Here is a 10,563-nt window from a genome sequence, read left to right on the forward strand (position 1 = left end):
CTTGCAGTTTAGTGTTTTCATCACATGATGGAGCCATTAGTCCTGTGGTTGCATCTTTAGTCACATGTGGAGCAAAAGAGCAAGAAATGTTTTCCTTTTGGAATTTTACTCAGTGCATAAAAACATTAATAATTAGAAATTGAAATTTTCAATTCAATTTGTTTCCCAATAAATCTTACACTCGACCTCCAACTTTATTACAATCAATGTCATTCTGTATTACCAAAAATGAAACTTTGAAGAAGCTAAACAAGAGACACATAGTCAGTACTAGAACTTTGGCTATTACATTTTTGTATGTCTTTGAGTTCAGTAAGACAGGAATTGTGAAAATAAAAGCTGTTTTTTAGACAAAAATGGAAAACAATGATTAATTTAGTTATGTATGAATCTTAATATACAAAGATTACAGAATACTGTACTGTATGTCTGATATACCTTTAAGTACTTCAACAGAGGATTCCATCACATGCTAATAGGGAAAAATAATTTTAATACATAATGCAACACCTTCAGATTGATGTTCGATTCCCTATAAAGTGTTACTTCTTTTATTCACCACTTGATGGCGATAGTCTTCACTGATGACATTGCTTCTGGTGTGAGTCAAAAAAAGACAATATTTAATCCTAAATAATGCACAGCTAACACCATGATTAAGAAAAAAAAAATACTATATTCCGGTTTAATGCCAGTAACAGTGGATTCAAAACAATAAATACTAAACATAAAGCTAGGCAATGCAGATCCACTGACATGCAGATGCAACACAATTGTGTCACTTGAATACATAAAATGTAACATCTACATTCCTTTAATATATATATATATATATATATATATATATATATATATATATATATATATATATATATACATATATATAAATATATATATACATATATATACATATACATATATATACATATACATATATATACATATACATATATATATATATATATATATATATATATATATATATATACATATATATATATATATACATATACATACATACATATACATACATACATATACACACATACATACATATACATACATGTACATAGACCTTGTAAGTGGTGTGGTGGTAAATATGTAATGGGGTGCATTGGAGATAGTGACATACATGTCTTGTGGGGAGTTTTGTTGAGTCAATGAGCAGGACGTGAATGTGAAAATCAGGGCAGCGTCAAATCACAAACTTTCTTTCTCCCTTTTGTACACGCCATCCTTACAACGTATGTACTGCTGCATGTTGTAAACATATAACCGACATACTACTAATTTGTCATAACATGGTGCCTTGAACAGTGAACCCTCTTGCTCATATATCCGCTGTGCAGAGGATTAAGGGTCAGAATAGCACAAAAAAGGCATGCTGGCTGCGTCCATGGAAATTTTGACCGGATGTAAAGGGATATAGTGGTATTTTTGACATATTGTATTTGACGTACAATGATTTAGGACGTACTACTTCTCTGTAGGTGGTCATGACTGGATTGATAGCAGCTGTTGTTAATGCTACAACATGTGCTCTGATGACACGGGCCCCTGTGAGGTCAAACATGTCAGATCTTTTTCTTTTCATACTGTGCTTTTGGGGAGGCATATTCCTGAAATCTCCCCTGCCTTCATATCTTCATGTTATTCCAGATTTATTGTCAATTATGTCACAATCCACCAGATAATTGTTTGGGGGAATTGGATAAATGTCCAATTAAAAGTTTCAGTGTATGAGTAACTTCAATTTCAAAGATACATTTAGATACTTCTACATAGTCATTTTACCACAGAAAAAGATGCTGGAACAAAGAATGCTAACTTCAGCTACACTCAGCTAACTTGTTTTGTTCAGGTGGTTCACCCTGACCAGTGGGCTATTCTATCTCTACCTAAGGCCGATGCCTAACCTTAACCAATCTTTATGGCCTCGTATTACGTGGAGAGGAGCTCCTGACAAAGTAGTGAGGAGGGCTCATTTTGTGTATCCAGTGTAGCACAAAAGCATGGTGGAATTACCAAGTTAGCTGGCTAGCTAGTAAAGCCACTAAATTATTAAAATGTAACTTGAAATTGTCAAAACAATTTTCGTATTTGATTTTATAGGACAGTCAAGACGAGAAAAAGTCTTGACTTCAAGCGTAAACTAAGCTATACTATGACCGCTTTACACCGAACGATCAAGATCACCAACTTAAGCAGAATCCTCTTTGATTTTATTCCCCTATTGGAGTGAAATCCTCGGCACAATGTGGACTTACAAACTGTAAATCAACAGTGCTGATTCATGTAAGAGCCGTGACGCAGTGAGGTCACGGTGTTCACATGAGCTCCTCTCACAGTGTCGAGTGGGAGGGTCCTGGCATCTGGACGACCTGGAGCTGCTCGGCCTCGCCCCCCTCCTCCCCCCACCATTCTAAGGCCGAGCCTAAAAGAAGATGGCCTCGTCTACGGGGAATTAGGATATTACAAGAATTTTAAAGTTTGTGTTGACGCTCTCGATCGCTTCCCTCTAATTTCACTTTTTCTTGTGCTAGCGGCGTGTTAAGGCCCACTAGTGTCCCCCGTGATGAGGCAGAGGGAGGGAGAGAGAGCAGGCAATCTGTTGCAGTGTAAACACAGCCCCCCTGGAAAAGGAAAACACTGGAATGTCTCTGCAGTGGGAGCTGGAGTACGAGGTCAGCTGGAGGCCAAGGCAGGTGGTATACATCAGATCCGAGGCTGACATCTCAGCATTAACTTATCCAAACAAGAAGCGAGGCGGTATGTTATCCCTGCGAGTGCTGGAGGAGGAGCAGGAGGAGGAGATAGAGGAAGCAAAGATAGATGGAGGGGGGGGTGGGGGGTGGGGGGGGGGTAGTGTTCCTCATCTTCCCATCACAGTCCCCAGAGGGGGGAAACAGCAGTTAGCATACGAGGCTAACATGACATGAGAAGACCCTGATCCCGATCCCCGTCGAACAAAGCATGAGAGTTGTAGCCTCGTAGAAAAAGTCCTTGATGGTTTTAGGAGACGTCTTGTTGAACTCCAGCCAGTAGATGTTCAACACATTAGTGTTGCTTAATGTGTTTATTTTAATGTGTAATTGTGTTGTGAGGATACAGCGCTGGCCCTTTGCATCTATTTATATCTTGCAGACAACTGACTTTTAAGATCGACTCGTCATTAGTTTCTTCCTCGATACCTTGGCCTCTCTGAATATAAATAATTCAAAGTTATTTTTTCATTCAAAATTTGTTCTCAGTATTAGTAGGATACACTGAACATTTTTTTAATATGATTTGTTTAAATCTTCATACAAATAATTGTTTAACAATTTGTTTACCAAGTGGATAAAATAAATTGGATGAAAATACATTAAATGACAAGCAACAAAATCAAACAAAAACTGGTCTTTCCCCCAGGGGACCGTTGTTCTTGGTGCAAGTGAAATGACAAATCAGCGTTGATTTTTTTTGTCTGTTTGACTCTAGATGAGCATAATTTACTAAATGAACATCATGCTGTATTGAAGAAGACTTGAAACATTGAGATTGAGACATAAACTCATGTTTACAATGTTTACATCAAGAGAGAAGAAGAGTCACTTAAATAGACTTCTATACAACCAGAGGAGTCGCCCCCTGGTGGTCAGAAGAGAAAATGCAGCTTTAACACAGCGCTACCAACTCTCACGGTTTTGCCTTGTGACACACGCTTTTTCATGTTTTCACACGCTCACAGGCCACAGAACCAAAATGATGAGGCGCATTCGTTCCTTTTCAAACTCCCCGACGATAGATGGTGCTAAGGAGCGCATCTGTAAACTTATTCGCTGCATAGACATCCTATTTACCCCAAATGGACAAAGTCGCTGGAGAAACTCAGGAGGAGCAGAGAGATTAAAGGATAGTTTACGGTTCTGCGTCAAGTCGACGCCGTATCTACGCCGTCGTCTTGACGCCGTCGTTGAGCATTCGAAGTTCTGCGTCGAGGGACCGCGTTGTTTTGCAATTTACCGCCACGCCGCCAGGGGGGTGTGGCTGCGTAGCTGTGTGGTTTCAGGGGTTATAGCTGAATCCTTGCTTTTTCTTCCGGTCACAGTAAACAACAGTAAACAATGGCGACCGAGGTGGAGCAGCTGTATTTGAAGTCGGAGCTCATCCATATTAAAGAGCAAATGCTTATATTGCAAATGTTGAAGCGCAGGCGACAGATAAGACGTTTGCGGACGTGGTCTGTACGACCACGAAGCCGGCAAAAAAAAAAAGGCAACTGCCTGAAATTAAGTTCTGAGCGGACCAATCACCCCTGATGATTGGCTCTAGATCTGACAGCAAACACCACGTGTTGTAGAAAATCCTTATTTTTTGCGTAGTTGTAATACTTAACACTGGATTGATGACTACTAGTCCCAGGTTTAATCTAAAAACATATTTTGTGTGGTTCATAATACAAAATCATATTTGTATAACACACATCAAAACCAGTAGTAATGTATTTCACAGGCAGACATAAAAACAACAAAGGACGCCGATACACACATTTTCCACATGAATATATATATATATATATATATATATATATATATATATATATATATATATATATATATATATATATATATACACATATATATATATATATATATATATATATATATATATATACACATATATATATATATATATATATATATATATATATATATATATATATATATATATATATATATATATATATCATCATGTATGAATAAATTCAAACGTGATCTATAAACTACAAGTAGACTACAGATCGGAACTAACAGGAAGTATTTTCTTCCGTAACTCCCTGTTAATACTTTGAAAGCAGCTGAAAACTGTCCGACTTGATCTTAGTTTTCTGTCAACGCCTCCCGCAGCGGCCGCCTGCTCTTGTCTGGATTCCCGGCGCTAACGAACAAGCCTAATATCTCACGCCAAGGTTTTTTGAAAAGTTGGCAGCTCTGTTTAACACATGAAGCATAGACTTCTATACAATCAGAGCAGTCGCCCCCTTGTAGTCAGTGAAGATAATTCAAGTTTAAAGACACTTCAGGATCGGCTTCACTCAACGGAACTGGAGGTTGCTTATTTTTTTTATCGCCAATCTTTGTTGTACATTTTGATAATGGCCAAATGACAAGGAAGCAAATCATGAAACCTAAATTAATGCTGTATAATGTACGTGTTGCTAAAACTTATCACAACAACTACACTCTGAATGTGAAAGCGTGAAGTATGTGGAGAGTATTTTTCCTGTTCCACGTGTCACAAAAAAGCGGCGTGGATTAAGAGGCCTCGCCTGATTTTACCACTTGATCTACGTTGCCTCAACACAAGAGTTCAACCCTACCACCTTATTAGGTATCAGCAGGGAGTGGTGGCCATTGTTCCCAGCAGAAAACAGACCAGCACGTCTGCAAGAACATTTCAACCGTGGTGAAAGAACAACACGGCGGAGGAACCCCGCTAAACAGACGGCAGTTTCAAATAAATAACCACCAACAATCATAACAAACAGCTGGTGTTTGTTTGAGAGTTATTACTCTCAATCACGCTACTAAAAAGTCTTTTTTTTTATAAAACTACAAATATCTATCAGCTCGATCTAGTGGTCTTTTGTGTGTTACTTTGTGAAATTAAAGAGATCTTAAAAGCCTAAGAGATTTCAACAAAAGTTAAATATTATTATTATTTCAAGGCAACGTAAATATTTAGCCCCCAAAATCCGACCGTGCCAATATAATGTACTTTGCCACTAACCCTGCTATTATGCTTGCAGCAGCCACAATAACTTCACATAGGTCTCCATACAAGGCCACAACAGCAGCTTGGCTGGTAATTATTGTTTACTACAACCTCGGCTCCATTTATGGCGAACCGTCTTGATCTGGTGGTGCAACAGTGAGTCTGTAATCTCAAGGATTTGCGGACTGCTCATGAAATTACTGTCATGGGTGAGAGGATTATTTAATTCCTGATTTGCAGCAAGGTCAGGGTTCCAAACACCGGGTGAGTGGGCCTCGGCTTTAAATAGGAGCTTGATGGTAAGTGGGACCATCAAGCGTCAGGAGAAACGTTGACTTGAGACCGCCCTGACTGCAGGTGTGGAGGAAATCAAGGTTTTCTTTATTCCTTTTTTCTTTGTTTTTTGTTCAGGGATTTTGGGAGGTTTTAGCTTTCTGAGGCGCAACTCAGTGTTCATAAATGCAAAAACTACCCTGGGCAGTCTTCTTCAATACAGCATGATGTCTATTTGATAAATTATGGTTCATTAATATACTTACTGTGATTAACAGGATTGCTGTGTCTCTATGTCACTCAACATTACAGATTTGATAACTTGTAGACACCGGAAAAAAATAAGATAGGTAAAACACTGGTAGAGAACTAATTCAAGTAGAACAGTGCAGATTCCGTCCTCGTCGTGGAACAGTGGACCGGTTCTTTTTGTAAAACAGCGCTGCACCAGTCTTTCTTGGTGGGGGGGGAGCTGGGCTGGTACGGCGCTGTTTTGCTGCTGCTGCCGCGTCGATCCGCCTGTCGATCTCCCGCTCCACACTTGTGAACAAGACCCCAAGGTACTTGAAGGTGTAGCTCTCCATTTACTGGTTGGTCTACGTTCCAACCCTTACCTATGGTCACGAAACTCTGGATTGTGCCCGAAAGAACGAGATCACGGATACAAGCGGCCAAAATGAGTTTCCTCTGTAGGGTGGCCGGGCTCAGCCTTAGAGATAGGGTAAGGAGCTCGGACATCAGGAGGGAGCTTGGAGATGAGCCGCTACTCTTTCGCGTCGAAAGGAGTCAGCTGGGGTGGTCCAGGCATCTAATTCAGATGCCTCCTGGACGGCTCCCGAATAAGCGGCCGAAAATGGATGGACGGATGATAGAGAACCTTAAAGTACAATTTTGAGAAAAGTCCCGAAATACCAGTCTTTCAGGTTTAAACTTTGTTTTGTTCCGTATTCCCCAAATATCTGTCTTCCGCTGCACTAAGTAATGACACGCCAGCTGACACAAAGTGACCCATGTCTTTTCTTTAATAGAGTGAAGCCAGATATTTTCAGCAGGTGTTTGTCGTCTCTCTTAAGGTATCTTTCTTCTCCACGTGACCTCAGTCACCTTGACCTGCCCCGACTGCAGCTGGCCACACCGGCTGCATGAGTCACCGTCAAAGGGCCTTTTGTTTCCCTCCATCAACTCCACTGAAACAAAAAAACTCTGATTTATTAAATATCTTATACTTTGATCCTCCTTGACATGTGCTCCGACACATTATGTCATGTTTATTCAAAGACATCTTCAGGAGAGTCTTTTTTTGATGAAGTAACTTTATATTTGAGCTAAATTGTAGACAACAAGCCCTCATTAGTCGTCCTACATTAATCCTAACATGCTTTGGTTTTAAATATGCAGTGCAAGAGTCTGCTCTTCATAGCCGTGTGGAGGTTTATGTCGTGTACACATGTGGGAAGTCAGCCATACATCATGCAGAAAAGTTTCAAGGGAAGGGAAGTTTTGGCCATTGTCTCAACTAGAACATCTTCCATTCCCCTTTAGATAAAAAAAAAAAAAAAAATCCCCCAGAAACTCGGCCTGTTACATTTTTGATAAGAGATGAGCCCAGAACACAGCGGGCGGCATCTAAATTATGCAACCGCCGGCGTCCTCTTAGGGGAGAAAATGGAGTTGGACTGAGTTGTCGAAGGGAACAAGCCATGACAGGCCTGTGCGTGGAGGGGTGGTGCCCATGCATTATGAATGGTGCTAAGTATGCCTCAGCTGGAGGAGCTGAGTGGAGGCGATGGAGGGCGATGGGACGATGCCAACCTATTGGCCGCCCGCGGGTAATGCACTTCACTTCACCCCCCAAAAAAAACATTCTCTCTCCTCCAGTTCCCCCGTCGCTGCGTCCTGCCTCTCAACGCAGCACCTGCCGCGACCCAAAAATGTCGGCCTGAAGTATAGAAACTTTCCCAAAAATAAAAATTCATGCAGCCTCTTTGCAGCCAAACGAGCCCCCGGACCGGTCGACGGTTATAGGCTGCACTCTGTGAGAGTGATCAGATGGGCTCTGAAGATAACTGTCACTTAACCGGTCGGTTTTTACTTAAATGCTTGAAACTTTCATCATATTTAATTTCCTGTATTTTAGCCATTGAGACAAACTCCTCTACAATGTCTCGTAAAAAAGTGAAGGCACTCAGCATGAAGTGGCTTTTCTCTATCGAAGTGGAAATACGGAAACAGACGTTTTTAGCATCTCGGCTTTATGCACAAGGTTCGCTTATAGAAAAAAATATATATTGCACTCGGTTTAAACTTTTCATCACATCCTAAAACAGCATTAAAAACACTCTTTGTTAAAAATCTAATAAATATCTAAAAGCGTTGTTCATTTTAGCTGGTTGAGCGAAGTTTTTTCCGAAAGGTTTTTAGTTGTTTTATCTTATCTTAGCCTAGTTTATTTTAGCTTAGCTTATTTTAGCCTAGCTTAGCTTAGTTAATTTAATTAGTGTCTTAGCTTTGCTGAGCTGAGTTCACCTTAGTTTCTTTTATTTTCTTTTATCTTGACTAGTCTTACTTGATCTTGTCTTCTCTGCTTTGATAATTATTTGATTTAGTGTTTGCATTGTATAAATAGTTTCACAGTAACGTGTTAACAATAAAGTTCTAATTTGACAAAGATAGTAAAATGAGTACTATTGCAGGTTGAAGATACATTTTATATTTATCTTCTTACTCTGTATGACCTTCGTATGAGTGCATGTACGTACATTCATCTCGAGCATCCATATGGTAATCTTGCATATAAACTTATATTAAGAGAGGAAGCGACAGTGTGTTGCTTCCTCTCTTAATATTTAGATTTATTAGATTAATGATAAGTGCTTGACTAATCCTGTCATTACAGGATGTGCACCTTTAAAAAAAAGAAAAGATTTCCACACAGAGGAGGAAGTCCCTTTGTGACCTTTTTTCAAGTGTTCTTTAGAGACGTCAATCCATCGACAGTAAAGACAAAGATGACGGCTCTACTAAAAGTATTATTCAAAGACCTTTTGTGACTTTTGTGACTTGACGTTTGCTGACGTTTGCTGTCCAGAAGTCGTCGTCTTTCTGCCTGATTCCATATGAATGCTCCATTATGTATTTTATTAACCTGGCAAGTCTTTCTTTTACTGTGGATTTGTGTATATGTTTAAACACAAAAACATCCAATGACACTTTGCCAGAAACACAGAGACTGCAGTTTTCTGAAGTTTGATTGAAATGGTCCTTTTTGGTCTTAAAAGGTACAGTGTGTCGCATTTAAGGAGATCTATTGGTAGAAATGTGGTATAATATGAATATGGATGTTTTCTTCATATCATCTGATATTAAGAACTGTTTTTGTTTACCTCAGAGTGAGTCGTTTATATCTACAGACACAGCGGTGGCTTTTACCCGAGCCAGGCCGCCATGTTCCTACAGTAGCCCAGAAAGGACAAAACAAACACTGGCTCTACGGGGCAATTCAGCTTTCAACGTCAGCCACCTGGAGTTCTGCTTCACGCTTGGCTCACCGAAGAAGCTTCCGTTGGTTGCAACCTGCAACCTCAACGCTAGATGGCACCACATACCACAACTTAAACTAAAATGTTATTTTAGATAAAAATGTACTAAAAACACCAAAAGTAAATCCAAAAAGTAGCAGAAAAAAGAACAGTCATAGCACACGTCTTGTGTTTAGGCTGCAATGGGGAGAATGCTGTTTGGCTCTTTGATCATGTAAATATACACTTAAACATACGGACTAGAAGTATACTGTAAGTATACTGTTTGTCACATACATAGAATCAGAAAAAAATAAATATATGTATGTGAGATTTTGAAGACTAATAAATATATAAATTAAATATATACATTTTAAAAAACAAACATACAGACTAGATGTGAGACGTGAAAGCATTAGCACGACGCACATCCCCGAAAATTAAGAGGATTTTTCCACCGCCACTATTACCCAAATACACAAAAGGTATCACAGAAGAAGAAAAGCTTCTTCAAAAAAGGTAGTTAAGTGAATCTTGACAGAATATTTGAACACAGAAAAATATATTATTTATTTGATGACAAAAGCGTTGAAAGGGGGATGGATGTCTTTGTGGCAATTCCAGATCTGATATTTTCCCACAATACTTTGCATTAATAATTTTTCCAAAATGGCTACCACCCACGTCCACTTCCTGTGCAAAATATCCCATGATCCTCTGGCTCTCCTCATGCAGGGAAATCCCTCTGGAGTCCTGCGCTGCTCAGCTGAGTTCAAGTTTAATATTTGATGAAATTAGTTCTGCTCTCTGCTTCTGCACTCTTTACTTCTGCTGAATGCCTCCCGGTCCTGAATCGCAACCTGAATTTCCCTTTTTAGTTAACGGTCGGCGCGTTTCACTTGTAATGAGTGACAATTTAAAGCTTCATGCGAAGAAAAATCCACTTTTAGAGAATATGGATTTTAGCAGCAGCTGCCTGCTTTGAATTGTTTGCAAATATCGTAAAACATATTTA

This window comes from Clinocottus analis, unplaced genomic scaffold, assembly GCF_023055335.1.
Source record: "Clinocottus analis isolate CAN_PGR_092001 unplaced genomic scaffold, fCliAna1.0.p SCAF_1, whole genome shotgun sequence".
NCBI classification, from domain to species: domain Eukaryota; kingdom Metazoa; phylum Chordata; class Actinopteri; order Perciformes; family Cottidae; genus Clinocottus; species Clinocottus analis.